The sequence below is a fragment of the Watersipora subatra genome, chromosome 1 (genome assembly GCF_963576615.1).
Source record: "Watersipora subatra chromosome 1, tzWatSuba1.1, whole genome shotgun sequence".
NCBI classification, from domain to species: domain Eukaryota; kingdom Metazoa; phylum Bryozoa; class Gymnolaemata; order Cheilostomatida; family Watersiporidae; genus Watersipora; species Watersipora subatra.
Genome location: NC_088708.1, coordinates 69,119,105 through 69,133,587, shown reverse-complemented (window position 1 = coordinate 69,133,587; position 14,483 = coordinate 69,119,105). Strand labels below are relative to the sequence as shown.

Below are 14,483 nucleotides of genomic sequence, written 5' to 3'. Positions count from 1 at the left end.
CTAACTGGTTGACTTATATAATGTAGCATAGTGGTGTTGATTGACAGGTCTAGTTCAAATCAAGTGAAGTTGTCTACCTACAATGGCATGAGCAGGCAACTCATATGTGAAATTAACAAAATTTTGATATTGACAAGCTGTTGCAGTGGTGACTGGTGATTAGCCTGACTGGTGCAATTTGTATAAAAAAAGACGTCTATAAAAATAGAACTCCGACAAACAACAGGTCAGGGTTCAATTCCCAAACAACGTCTAAGATGTCTATGCAAAAGATATTCAGATACTTAACTTGTAAAAACAGACAACTTAGGTTAGCTTGGCTGTCTATGCAAAATGCTTGTAGTATTTGCTCATTGGTATGATAATGAGAATTCACCCTGAATGTTGATCATAAAAACATGATAATGGTTTTTTCAATTTAGGGCCTCCCATGGCAACAACTGCTCCTGCCCTTACACCACCTCACGTTCTGGAGCAAGGAATGTTTGCGACTGCCAGTTATGCCAACCTGAAGATGAGGAAGGACCTTGAACTCGCTGAGATCATCTACTATTCACTGCCTAAGATTCCTAAGGCGTACAGCAGGGAATACATCAATGACAGGTTTGTACACAGTTTTGCCATTCTTATTTCAGTGCACGGCATACAACTCTGATAGTAAGAATAATGTTAAAGTCTGTTGTATTTAACTTATGAAAGATTTGTGCAAAACAGTAGTACGGATTGCATCAAGTTTGTTGGCTATCTAGGAGTTCATTCTGGTATGACATTGCTGATTAGCATCACTGGAATTTGTGGTAATTAGTCCCTGCCACTTTGCTAAGATGGCTGTGAATAGAATTCTGATAGAGTGGGGCAAGTTACGGACCCATTCTTATCTTGGGCACAGATCCTCATTTTCAGTTTGATCAAGTTAGGTATACTCGTGGCGCCAAACTCTTGTAGTGAGGAATTAGCTTATTTAAACTATTGTGAGGTGAGCAGTTCTAGTTAAATATTAAATGTTCTCTCTGTTTTGTTAAAGGTTGAAGAAGATTGGAGGAGTAACTCCATTTAATTTATGGTTGGTCAAAGAGCTAGACGCTTTCTTCCATCTCATCAACGTTATCAAGTCTTCTCTTCAGGTCAGCTCATTATCTGAACTGTTTATATATCTCTGACTTTGATGCGTGTCAAATCTCTCACTTACCTTTGACCTTGTTATAGGGCACTCCATCGCATTCACCCCTAAACCTACTGTTTCCTTGGAAACGTAATTGTAGAAATAGAAATGAAATGTCTTGATTGTGCGTGACTCACCCTCTGATGTCGCGTAATGAAATGCTCATTGAAGTGATTGCTTTTTCAATAATCTGACCATCAGATTTGACTGTTCAAAAGGAAAGTAAATCACGCAGTTTCAGTCGTTACTTACCTACTGATTTTCTCAACATTGTTTGTAGATAATAAAGGTTGCAATTGATGTGAATGCCTTGGGTGATAGCTTGACCGCTGAACAGCTATCTGTAGCAGACGACCTTTACTATCAGCGTATCCCTGAGCTTTGGAGACGCGCTGCAGGGGCAGCTGCACCACCACCTTTACAACCTCTCGCTACTTTCGTTAATGACATTGTAGCTCGAAGCACACACTTTGAGAGAATTCTTGTTCTGGTATGTCTAGTTGATTTGGAAATGAAAGTTGAAAAAGTTATCAAGTTGTTTTAAGCAGAACCTTTATGCTGGTATTATTTGATATGTCACTCTGGTGACATGAATTTTTTGGTCTAGGAAAAGGTAGTGATGATCATAGCTAGGTGTTGGTGCAAAAATTGTTTTTCAGCAAACAAGTTCAACAGATTTTAAAGTAAAACCGTGTTTTATTTGTTATATTTTGTAAAAGATTTGTTGTGATAGCAGATCAATCTCAAGAATGGGCCAACTGAATGCATTTCAATTTGCGATAGTCTTACATGTAGTTAATTGCTCATTCTCAAGAGGAGACGACTTCAACTACTCACTTTATTTCTTAAACTGCCAGTTCTAGTCAATTTTGGTAGCTAGCTTGTGTTATTTTAATTATAGCTAGAATTCTGAGTGCAGAATGCTTTGCTGTTTATTAAGAGTACCTAGATATATCTTTCTTCCCTTTCTCACTGCTCTAACTATTCCATACCTGTTAGTAAAATTAAATGAAGGGAACAGCTAGTACCAATCGGTTTTGACAACGACATTGCTGCCTAACTTTATAGTGCATTGATTGTGTCATAAAGGGAGTAATGCAAGGTGTTCAACTTGTACAGTTTTATACTAAACTAGTATTAGAGTCCAGATCCACTCCGCGATAAGACTTTGTATCAAATGTACAATGCAATAAAAACCATTTGCAAAACCACAACTACTTGTCCACAGTGAGTATAACCAGGAACCCTTGAGACAATAAACACTCCTAGTTGTCAGTATTCGAGAAAGGGCAATCGCCATGCCTGAATCTTTAATTTGTGATAATGCCAGTGACAGTTACAACAATATCAAGTATTGCTGAGAGCGTTCAAATATTTCTAGTAAACTAATTTCTAGCTGTTTTTATAATGCAGCTGTTGGAAATGTTACAATTATTTTTTATAATTTACAACAAAACTAAACTTGAAGTTATGGAGAATGAGATTATCATAAAACCTCTAATTGAATGCCATGGCGCTCTACTTTTTAACCCTTCCTCTATAGTGGCGGTCAATTGGAGGCGGCGTTCAAACAGAGGCTGGCTGTTGTATTTTTCAAATGGCTCGTTAGAATTTTGGAAGTTAAATTTAGCCCAGTTACGGGTGCTGCAAATGTAGCCTATATTTTGCCCTCTTTTTTCGGTGGAGCGACATTAAAACTTTTGGATGCAATAAATATGCTAACCTACCTCCATTTTTTCAAAGATTTCTTAATAAGTATGCATTGAGAAACTAAGAAATATTTCTACTGGTTGATATTTATTGCTTGCAATTAATCTGCGATGATATGATAGCCTGTGTCCTGCTTTACAATTTGTTAGAGCTTTCAATTTTTATTCCATTTTAAATTTGAAGACACATTTTTACTTTATATCTATATTTACTAATGTTGCATAAAAACTCATTGCACTCATTGATATGTTTGCTACAGTTTGCAGCCAAACCTAGCTTTTTATGTGCAATAGAAGAGGAGTTACGAGCGTCGATCAATTGTAAGATCAGATTACTGCAATGATGCTATCAAATAATATGTTGTAAATCTATAAATTTTCAAGTTATATAATGATAAACTATCAAATGCTACAGATATATTTATTAACAAGTGACATAAACAAACCATACTTATATTACTGTGGCAGAAACAAGAAGTAACGTTTTTAAACCAAAAATGTTTGCATCATTTCCTAAAAAAGCTGCGTTCTGATTGTCACTTTTGATGGAAGAAACATCTTCTAGTTGTCCAATACCTTCCACAATGTCTTCTGACCTCAACTCTTCTTCTGCACTGCTGAACTAGCCGATATTAGCGTCCAAACAATTTTTGGGCAGAGTAAAACATTTACGCATTGCATTTAGCACAACTGCAACGCGTAAAGGTTTTGCTCGCTACATGTAACCCTTGTACCATCGCAAATGTAAACTGTTTTTATATACATATACTTCAAAGTATCAAGACCGGGTTAAACAAAGAACTACTATTAGCCTGAGGCAGTTATTAATTATTTTTCTGGTGCTGCTTTCAAAGTTTTGACGAAAAAAAGCAAAAAGCTTCGAGTTGAACAATGAGAGTGATGATTGTTATTAATGTAAACAATTCATTATTAATACGATTTTGTGGACACTGTTTTACTGATCACTCGATATTATGGGTTCATTAAGATCAAAGATAGTCAAAGTGGCTGTCAAATGAAGGTGGTGTTCAAATAGAGGGTGGCGCTCTATTAGAGGTTTTATGGTAACTTGCCCAAATGTCCTTAGAAGTCTAGGCCACCAATTTTAGCTATTGGATTTAAACTAAATTTTTAAACTGCGACATCTGGCTGAGAATTTTTATGCTGGAAAACTTACCAAGGGTTCCTCAGGAGATTAAAATAATTACAACCACTGAACTCAGCCTCAACAAAGTTTTTATGCAAACATGTCTGCCTGAGAATTTGTGTTTGAATAAAATGTTTTAATTATTTTAAGGAAGTAGAGTTGTAATAAGTGAAGTGCAGTAGAGTTATTGGAGGCATACAAGTTGCTCATGCCTTTTGACAACATCCTCTGACATTTATCTTATGTACTTCCTAAAAATACAAAGTTTTTCATATTACTCTTTAGCTGACTATTTGATGTTTTACTAAACTGTCACATGTGGTTGACAGGGTCGAGAGAAGAACCCAGCCTACTGGTTAGGGTGCTTCACCAACCCACAGGGCCTCCTCACCCTTCTGAAACAAGAATATATCAAGCACAGCACCAACAGCGATCGCTCTGGTAACCTCGAGAACTTTGTCTATCAGACTGAGATAACCAATCGTGACAAAGATCATGTAAGTACAATGCAGTTGGGAGTTATCGCTGCCTGTAGTCTCAGTTTCTCATTTTGTCTCTTGTTGACTTCCAATAGCCTCAGCTGCAATATATGGTTCTTAATCTACATAGATCATTGTCTAAGATGTAGCGAGTTGTTCGTGCTGACTTGTTGTGCCACTTCCTTATAGTTTAACCAGTTAACAGATTTATTGTAATTTGAGTGTTCAACACTAGACACACTTCATTGTTTGCCTAGTATTATACAGTGCAGTAGCCTACATGCCCTGTCAGATGTCTATGCGTGTACACATATGTCATTGTTGATTAGGTACAACATGTAAGTCTATGCGGCTTTTCTCTCAACTACTTGTCACTTTCGCTATCGTATTCCGGATCTTACTCTCTCTAAGTATAACATATACTATTGTTGAGCAAATGAATCACTCAAATAATTCCACTTACTCTTGTACCAGTCTATGACATAACTCTATGTGTGTTTTAACAAAATATAATATAGTCCCTAAACTTTGTGTTGGGTGCATCCAACCTTATCATCACTCATTTAGCAGTGAATTTGTTTTGCTGATTTATCCCTTGTATGTGGTAGATATGTAGATAGGTTCAGCAAAAACATCCCTCTTCCTATCTACAAGAAAAGTAACAATGCAACTACAGGAAGCGAGCTTTAAAGAAATTCTGTTCTTTGATTGGCTCACAGTAATTCACATTGTCGGACATCTAAATAAAATGTTGTCTAGACCCTAAAAGTGTAGACAACTAGTTTGTTCGTCTTATATTTCAAGATAAGACAACTGCTGATAATGTCTCGCAAACTCTTAACATGTATATTATTGCATCCTCGCGGTAGATTATGTAGAGTTTTAATTTTTGTAAATAATTAAGGAAACTTGTAAAATATTTCTGGTATCATGATAAAGTTTTGACTTATTTTGAATATGTCAGCTCTTTAAACCTCAAACACTTTATACATGTATTATGTTTTAATTATTATCTTAAACAATAATATTCAAAACTGCCATAATAGGAAATTCAGAATGGTTGAAGCTCTCATATAAAATAGCAAAATAATTCTCTTTGGCCTAAAAATTTATTTCAATAATTAAAGGGTGTAATTTGCATGTTTGCTGGCAGCCAACTTGAAGCAGGAAAGAAATTCGTCGAGCATGGAAGCACTTCATGTTGCATCATTGGTGTCTAGTGCAAGATTGCCAACTTAAAATGATTAAAGAAAATGAATTGAAAAAATTAAAGGAAAAGAAAAAACCTAAATGAATTTACACAGCTAAAAAAAGTGTTTGTTTATTTTTAAAACTTTTAGATAGCTGTTCAATGCTATAATAAGTTGTTACATAATAGATAGTAGTAGGTGATCAAACTACTTGCACTACTATTCTAAGGTTGAGTACAAGGTCGTTCCAGACGGCATTACCGCGACTGAGCTAGATGAGATGATTATCCTTGGCTCAATCAAGGAGAATGTAAACTACCGTTCTCAAACGCTCTTACAGATCATAGACACAGGCTATGGCCTCGTAGTGTGTTGGTGCCTGATCTCCGTGTCTATGGTCCAGCTCAATTCTACCTTCTTTCTACTAACTGCTCACTTCCTCGTTCCAACTACTTCAATTAATCTGTTGCTCTTCCTGTGCTCTATTTGTCAGATCAAGATATTGCATACACTGCTTGTTAACTTATTATTTGTATATGCTGTATATTGTTTATTGTAACGCAGTTCCAGAAAATATTCGATTTAAAACCACAAATCATGACAATTTAAATATCACTTGTCTGATCTCCATTGAAATATCTCATACTTGTATCTTGTGATGGTTGCAGTTGAGAGATCCGCCCGCTGATGGAATGTTTGTTCATGGAATTTTCATATGGGGAGCCTCATGGGAAAAGACAACAGGGGAGTTGATAGACGCCCCACCTCGACACGGGTGCACAGCTCTTCCTGTTATACACGTGACTTGTTGGCCTCAATCTGAAAAACCATCGATGCAGGTAAGAACGCTTAACAGGGGTCAGAGGTGAAAACCAACAGTTGAAGATGGAATTTACATTGAGATGCTGTAGATTATACGGGTTACTGCTCAGCCGCTACTCACTGCTAATTCTTGTGCTTTAACATGGTTCTCAGGCTAATATACATCACAACCTTCTCGCTACTGTTACTACGAGAGCAGCTGTCGTGAAGTGGTCGAGAACACACAGCCAACAAACAACAAGTTGGGGTTTAATTCTCAAAAAAGGCCACCAGTAGTAGCAGGATTACATCCAACCTTATAGGGTTCTTCGCAACTGGGCATGTCTCCAGTTGTCGAGGTTTCCTTGTCACTAGACTCAGACATGCCCAGACAAGATCACAGAGCCAATGTTTGTGCTCTTAACACTTTAAAGCCTAATCTCCTACATACTAGCGAGTCTCCTGATCCTAGGCCAGATTAATCTAATTTCCGCAGACTGTTAACCCATTTAGAACTACACAACTTCTTTTAACTGAATATCATTTTGAAGCTTGAAGGACTTGATAAAAAAAACAGAAATAAAATAGGATTTGATTTCTGTTGATCCTACAGCAAAGGATTTTTTATGCATTCTGTCAAAAAAGTGTTGTTTCTGAGATGACTAAAGAAACATAAGGGTTGCAGTACACTGAGTTTGATAGTGTGTATATTTGTTACGAATAATCAAACTAATATTTTTGGTGTAAATTTCTTGTTGCTGAGAAGCTTTCTAGTTTCGTCTAATTGGGATCCTTTGTTACTAAGAATTTCAATTTCAATGTGTCATCAGAAACTAGTGTTCTGTAGGCAGCCATTTTTCATTTCTCAGTCGGTTAGAAGTGCGCTCTGAAGTCGGCAATATCTCAAAAAGTAATTGTATGATTGATTTCGAAGTTTGAAATTATATTAAATGCATATCACACACAAAACTATCAAAATTTTACAATCCTACGCAAACCAGATGTGCAGCGAAACTGCGAAGCTACGCAGCGAAACCACACATCAAAACTACACAGAGAAACTCACAGCAAATTCAGGCAGAGAAACTACGCAGCGGAACTATGCAGCAAAACTACGCAGCGAAATACACACCCTATGATAGGATTGAGGCAGAGTATTTGTAGTTCTCACTGAATCAATGCGAAAGTTAAACTGCTCTCTTCTTTTGGTATAGTCTGTTATCTTTTCTCCACTCCTTTCTCAATTGTTACAATTGACTTGGCTCACTGAGCAGCGCTAAGAAGGACAGATAATGAGTTATTTCTTCTACTTATCAGCGTTTTACTCTGTATATTGTCTGGTCTGACATGAAATAGATTTTACCAATAACATTAGATAAAACAATTTTTTCACATCACCAGTTCCATAGAAATCTGGTAGACATCTGTGAATGCATGTTGCTGTTTGCCTCACCAGATCTAAAGGTGGTACTGGATGTTATATATCAGGTTTTACTGCTGCACCAGTGCTACAGGTGGTAATGGATGTTATATATCAGGTGTTACTGCTGCACCAGCGCTACAGGTGGTAATGGGTGTTATATATCAGGTGTTACTGCTGCACCAGCGCTACAGGTGGTAATGGATGTTATATATCAGGTGTTACTGCTGCACCAGTGCTACAGGTGGTAATGGATGTTATATATCAGGTGTTACTGCTGCACCAGCGCTACAGGTGGTAATGGATGTTATATATCAGGTGTTACTGCTGCACCAGTGTTACAGGTGGTAATGGATGTTATATATCAGGTGTTACTGCTGCACCAGCGCTACAGGTGGTAATGGATGTTATATATCAGGTGTTACTGCTGCACCAGAGCGCTACAGGTGGTAATGGATGTTATATATCAGGTGTTACTGCTGCACCAGCGCTACAGGTGGTAATGGATATTATATATCAGGTGTTACTGCTGCACCAGATCTAAAGATGGTAATGGATGTTATATATCAGGTGTTACTGCTGCACCAGATCTAAAGATGGTAATGGGTGTTGTATATCAGGTGTTACTGCTGCACCAGTGCTACAGGTGGTAATGGATGTTATATATCAGGTGTTACTGCTGCACCAGTGTTACAGGTGGTAATGGATGTTATATATCAGGTGTTACTGCTGCACCAGCGCTACAGGTGGTAATGGATGTTATATATCAGGTGTTACTGCTGCACCAGCGCTACAGGTGGTAATAGATGTTATATATCAGGTGTTACTGCTGCACCAGCGCTAAAGTTGGTAATGGATGTTATATATCAGGTGTTACTGCTGCACCAGCGCTACAGGTGGTAATGGGTGTTATATATCAGGTGTTACTGCTGCACCAGCGCTACAGGTGGTAATGGATATTATATATCAGGTGTTACTGCTGCACCAGCACTATAGGTGGTAATAGATGTTATATATCAGGTGTTACTGCTGCACCAGTGCTACAGGTGGTAATGGATGTTATATATCAGGTGTTACTGCATTTTAGGACCCGGTGAAGATGAATGAGACATTCCAGTGCCCAGTTTTCCCATCACGACTGGCAGCTACTGATCCCATATTTGAGATTGACTTGCGGCATGACAATGTACCAGCAACCAGATGGGCCCTCCGTGGCCTCAATGCTACTGTTAGACCATTCTAATAAACAACTTTATTACTCTCATTATTATTATATTCAAATGATAACGCTAGTATTTTATGGAACTGTAACAGCGCCATAACTCCAAAGGAATATGCAAACATTTACATTTACTACGATTCTCGGTTTTATCAACGCTGTGTATCCGTCCAAGACATTCTACAACCTGCTATTTCAGAAAATGTGATACACCTACATAATGTATTATTATATTATAGTACAACAGTAATATAATATAATACGATATGTATTATTGTAATATAGTGAGATATATTTATTATCAGCACTTATTGCCAACTGCTATGGCAGACATATTTTGTATATTTATTTTATATTTCATTCTATATTTTGTTTGATCTGATCTCATGTTTAAGTTATTCAGTTTGATGGTCATTTTCTGTGATATTTGCTATTGCAATAAATCTTCAAGGCACCGTTTTAACAGACGTGACTCTCAGGCTATTTTCTGTGATATTTGCTATTGCAATAAACCTTCAAGGCACCGTTTTAACAGACAAACTCTCAGGCTTTCATACAGCTATAGGTGTAATCATCAGTTATTTGTGACAACCTCTAATTATGTAGCATTATTCCTAAATACGCTACATTTATTACAAAAATGAAATAATAACTAACAGCGCTTTCATGCACATAGAGGAGGCAACTCCCACACACATATCTTAGTGCTAAAAGCTTGTCTAAACATGAAAGCAAAGCGCTATACAATAGAAGATGTTTCTTAGTTACCTACAGCCTACGTGTACATAGAGCAGCTAATCTTCTCTTATCAGGAAGGAACTTCAACTCCCTAGCAGGCACTATCTAATCAATTACAGCATTCAGAGACCATCAGTACACATTCACGTGAGCAAGTCTAGTATATAGTTTGGTGTTTCCTCTGCTTGTTATGGCTTACTCTCTACTTAGGAAAGTTCTTTTCTGCATTTTTGTTTTATGGAAAGCTGGTAAGTTTATAAACTGTTAAAAGATTGGTTGGTAAGTTTCCCCTGTAATTCTTTGAGCTATCAATGGCTAGAGCAGCTACATCCTGCTGGACTCGATCTCATGTTCAAAGTTTGCTAGCTAGTATTTGTTGGAAAGAGTAGCTACGAGGCCATTTGATTTTCACTTTTTTATAAGTAAAGTAGCTACATTATGCAAATGAGTTATTTAAATGACTGTGCAATAGCGTGTAGGAAACACTTGGCTAATAATCATGTTTAGAGAACAGAGTTTTAGCTATGAACTGATTATTTTGGAAATTGGAAGTTGTCTTAACAAAATGTATTCATATCTGTCAAAGGATTCTTAAGCCTCATTCTCTACAGTAAAAGTTTTGCTGTAGCTACTCAAATAAATACTTAAATCTAAACCAAGCATATACTAATTTTATCACAAGGTATGAAAATGACTGACCAGCAAAGGTCGCCATCTGGCTTTGTGTGGCTCAAATAATTCTCTTTAACTCTTTAATATGTATTTCAAATACCTAGTTGGACAACTTGCCACATGTATGATCAACAAATTATGGTTGTCTTTTAAATAAGACTTCTATATAAGCATCAATGATGTCCCAGTAACGGATTCATTACTTTATAGCTGCCCAACCTACCGCAAGCAGCAATGTTGACCTTAAAGCAACCTCTGACCTGTCTTACAAGGAAATCACATCTGCCCAACCTACCGCAAGCAGCAGTGCTGAGCTTCAAACAACCTCTACCCTGTTTTATTTGAAAACGACATCTAATTTAGCAAGAAAAAAATCTATTAAATCATCTTTGGCCTCAGCTTCAAGTATGGCTACAACAGAAACGGCGGACTCTGTTGAGACTACCACTAATGAACTTTTTACCACTGTTACTCTTCCCGCTGACATTAGTTCTACCAGTATACCTGCTAATCCGAGCGCTGCCAGTGTGACAGTAGGTCCTAATAATGTCAGCATAGCATTAACTAAGACACTTACGTCTACTGAAATGACCTACACAAGCCTCCTGACGACACGCTCACCAAAACCATCAACTACCACAGGTTTGTCATAGTTCAGAATGTTTTGGTAATCAGCTAGACCTGCTTTTTCAACATGTAGATATGAGCATGACATGTAGCTATGAGCATGACATGTAGCTATGAGCATGACATGTAGCTATGAGCATGACGTGTAGCTATGAGCATGACATGTAGCTATGAGCATGACATGTAGCTATGAACATGACATGTAGCTATGAGCATGACATGCAGCTACGAGCATGACATGTAGCTATGAGCATGACCTGTAGCTATGAACATGACATGTAGCTATGAGCATGACATGTAGCTATGAGCATGACATGTAGCTATGAGCATGACATGTAGCTATGAGCATGACATGTAGCTACGAGCATGACATGTAGCTATGAGCATGACATGTAGCTATGAGTATGACATGTAGCTATGAGCATGACATGTAGCTATGAGCATGACATGTAGCTACGAGCATGACATGTAGCTATGAGCATGACATGTAGCTATGAGTATGACATGTAGCTATGAGCATGACATGTAGCTATGAGTATGACATGTAGCTATGAGCATGACATGTAGCTATGAGCATGACATGTAGCTATGAGTATGACATGTAGCTATGAGTATGACATGTAGCTATGAGTATGACATGTAGCTATGAGCATGACATGTAGCTATGAGCATGACATGTAGCTATGAGCATGACATGTAGCTACGAGCATGACATGTAGCTATAAGCATGACATGTAGCTATGAGTATGACATGTAGCTATGAGCATGACATGTAGCTATGAGTATGACATGTAGCTATGAGCATGACATGTAGCTATGAGCATGACATGTAGCTATGAGTATGACATGTAGCTATGAGTATGACATGTAGCTATGAGTATGACATGTAGCTATGAGCATGACATGTAGCTATGAGCATGACATGTAGCTATGAGTATGACATGTAGCTATGAGTATGACATGTAGCTATGAGCATGACATGTAGCTATGAGCATGACATGTAGCTATGAGCATGACATGTAGCTATGAGCATGACATGTAGCTACGAGCATGACATGTAGCTACGAGCATGACATGTAGCTATGAGCATGACATGTAGCTACGAGCATGACATGTAGCTACGAGCATGACATGTAGCTATGAGCATGACATGTAGCTACGAGCATGACATGTAGCTACGAGCATGACATGTAGCTATGTAGCATGACATGTTAAAATTGAACTTGCACAAATTTTAGTAGATTTTATCTGAAAGTAATAATATTTTTTTATCATTTGTGATTGTTTTTGGTTTTTGATGTGATTTCACTGCCAGGTTGTTTCAAGTATAATATCGACAAAACTTGAATATTTTTGTTAAACCTGCAAACAAGTTTTGCTAAGTTTAATCTTGAAACATTCTGGCAGTCAGATCACCTCAAACATTAAAAACAATTGCAAATAATAAAGAAATACTGAAAATTTCTGATAAAATCTACTAAAAGTTCATGCAACCTCATCTTTTAATCTTTTACATTTATTCTAATCTTATGACACCAATAGCATCTTGAGATGCGCTCCTGCTCTATAAACTATTATTTCAAATAGCTGCTCTATGTTATTGTGTATGTAGTAAATCTGAACCTTGTAGAAGTTATCTCCCCAAAGTGCTGTTTTATAAAAAGGTTTTTAAAATAGTGTACTTCACCAACTAGTTAGCATGCACCATTCAAAGCTGTTAGTTGGCTAAAAATTGACAAAAGTTATATATAATGTTAAATACAATATAACGGAATATAATAGAATACATTATGCTATGATATAGTATATTATAATGTAACACATAATATTATGTAATATGATATAAAATACAGTACAAAATCATACATAAAACAATATACATACATACATCAATATACATATATCAATATACAGATACCAATACACATAATACATATATCAATATACATAATACATATATAATATACATAATACATATATAATATAGTACATTTTAATAGAATATAATACAACATAATTACAACATAGATATTTATAGTATTTGCTAGGGGAATGCCCGGGGTTGCACAGGTATTAAAAATCAGCTTATAAATAATGAGAGGTAATGTAGTTGCCTGCCACTTGCCATTAGCCTAGCACATTGCCAATGGCTAATTTGAATAAGCTTACCAATAAGAGCTAACTACTTGCTCTCGTAGGAGAGCAAGAATTATGTTGTGCCATAACGGAGAGTGGTAGTGTACTTTCACCCACACAGCGACATATATCGCCCATTGAATCCATCAATCTCTCATAGCTAAATTAGTAAGGCATTTGCCTGGCAAGTGGGAGGTTCCAAGATCATATCTTCTGCAATAGGGATTCTTCCTTCCAATATTTTAATAGCTATAGCCAGACATCCCGAAGGACATATACACACATACACACAAACTTTAAGATTTGTATTTATAGATAAATATTTATAGTATTTAAAGGTATATTTATCCATAGTATTTACGGTAAATATTTACAATATTTATAGGTACATATGTATAATATTTATAGATAAACATTTATAGTATTTTCAAATATATATTTATAGTATGTATAGGTAGATATTTATAAATAGGTATTTATAGTATTTATAGGTAACTATTTATAGTACTTGTAGATAGACATTTATAGTATTTATAGATAGATATTTATAGTATTTATAGGTAACTATTTGTAGTACTTGTAGATAGACATTTATAGTATTTATAGATAGATATTTATAGTATTTATAGGTAACTATTTATAGTACTTGTAGATAGACATTTATAGTATTTATAGATAGATATTTATAGTATTTATAGGTAGATATTTATAGTATTTATTGATAGATATCTGTAGTATTTATAGGTAGATATTTATAGTATTTATAGGTAGATAGTTTGGCTTTAGTGCTAATATATTTAATTGATTTAGATGAGTAAGTATGTATTGTTTAGGTTTTCAGATCTCTAAACTCTCATGCCTCTAGATACTTGACACTAGTTGAAAATTTAGGAATTGTTTTCTGCTGATGATAAATTCTGCAACAACCTTAGAGTATTATAGAAGTACAAGCTGCCTCATAGTAATATACATGTTACTGCGCAGAGGCAAGGGATTGGAAAGCAATAGAATTGGACTTTGTTGGCTCAGCTTCTGATTGGCTTCAACCTAAACTGAGGCTATGCTTTCGATGCGTCGCTTCAAAACACATCTTACCCCTGTCATGCCACAACGTCACAGATATTGACGCTACTACCAACAACTCAATCAGTAAGAATTTGAGGCTGTCAAAATATATTCTTTT

General features: G+C 36.4%; 1 pseudogene; it reads left to right on the top strand.

Annotated features, from left to right (window-relative positions):
* LOC137390844 (uncharacterized) overlaps nt 1–9,510 on the top strand; it is a 75,395-nt pseudogene extending 65,885 nt beyond the window's left edge.
* Nucleotides 9,511–14,483: the final 4,973 nt, after the last annotated feature.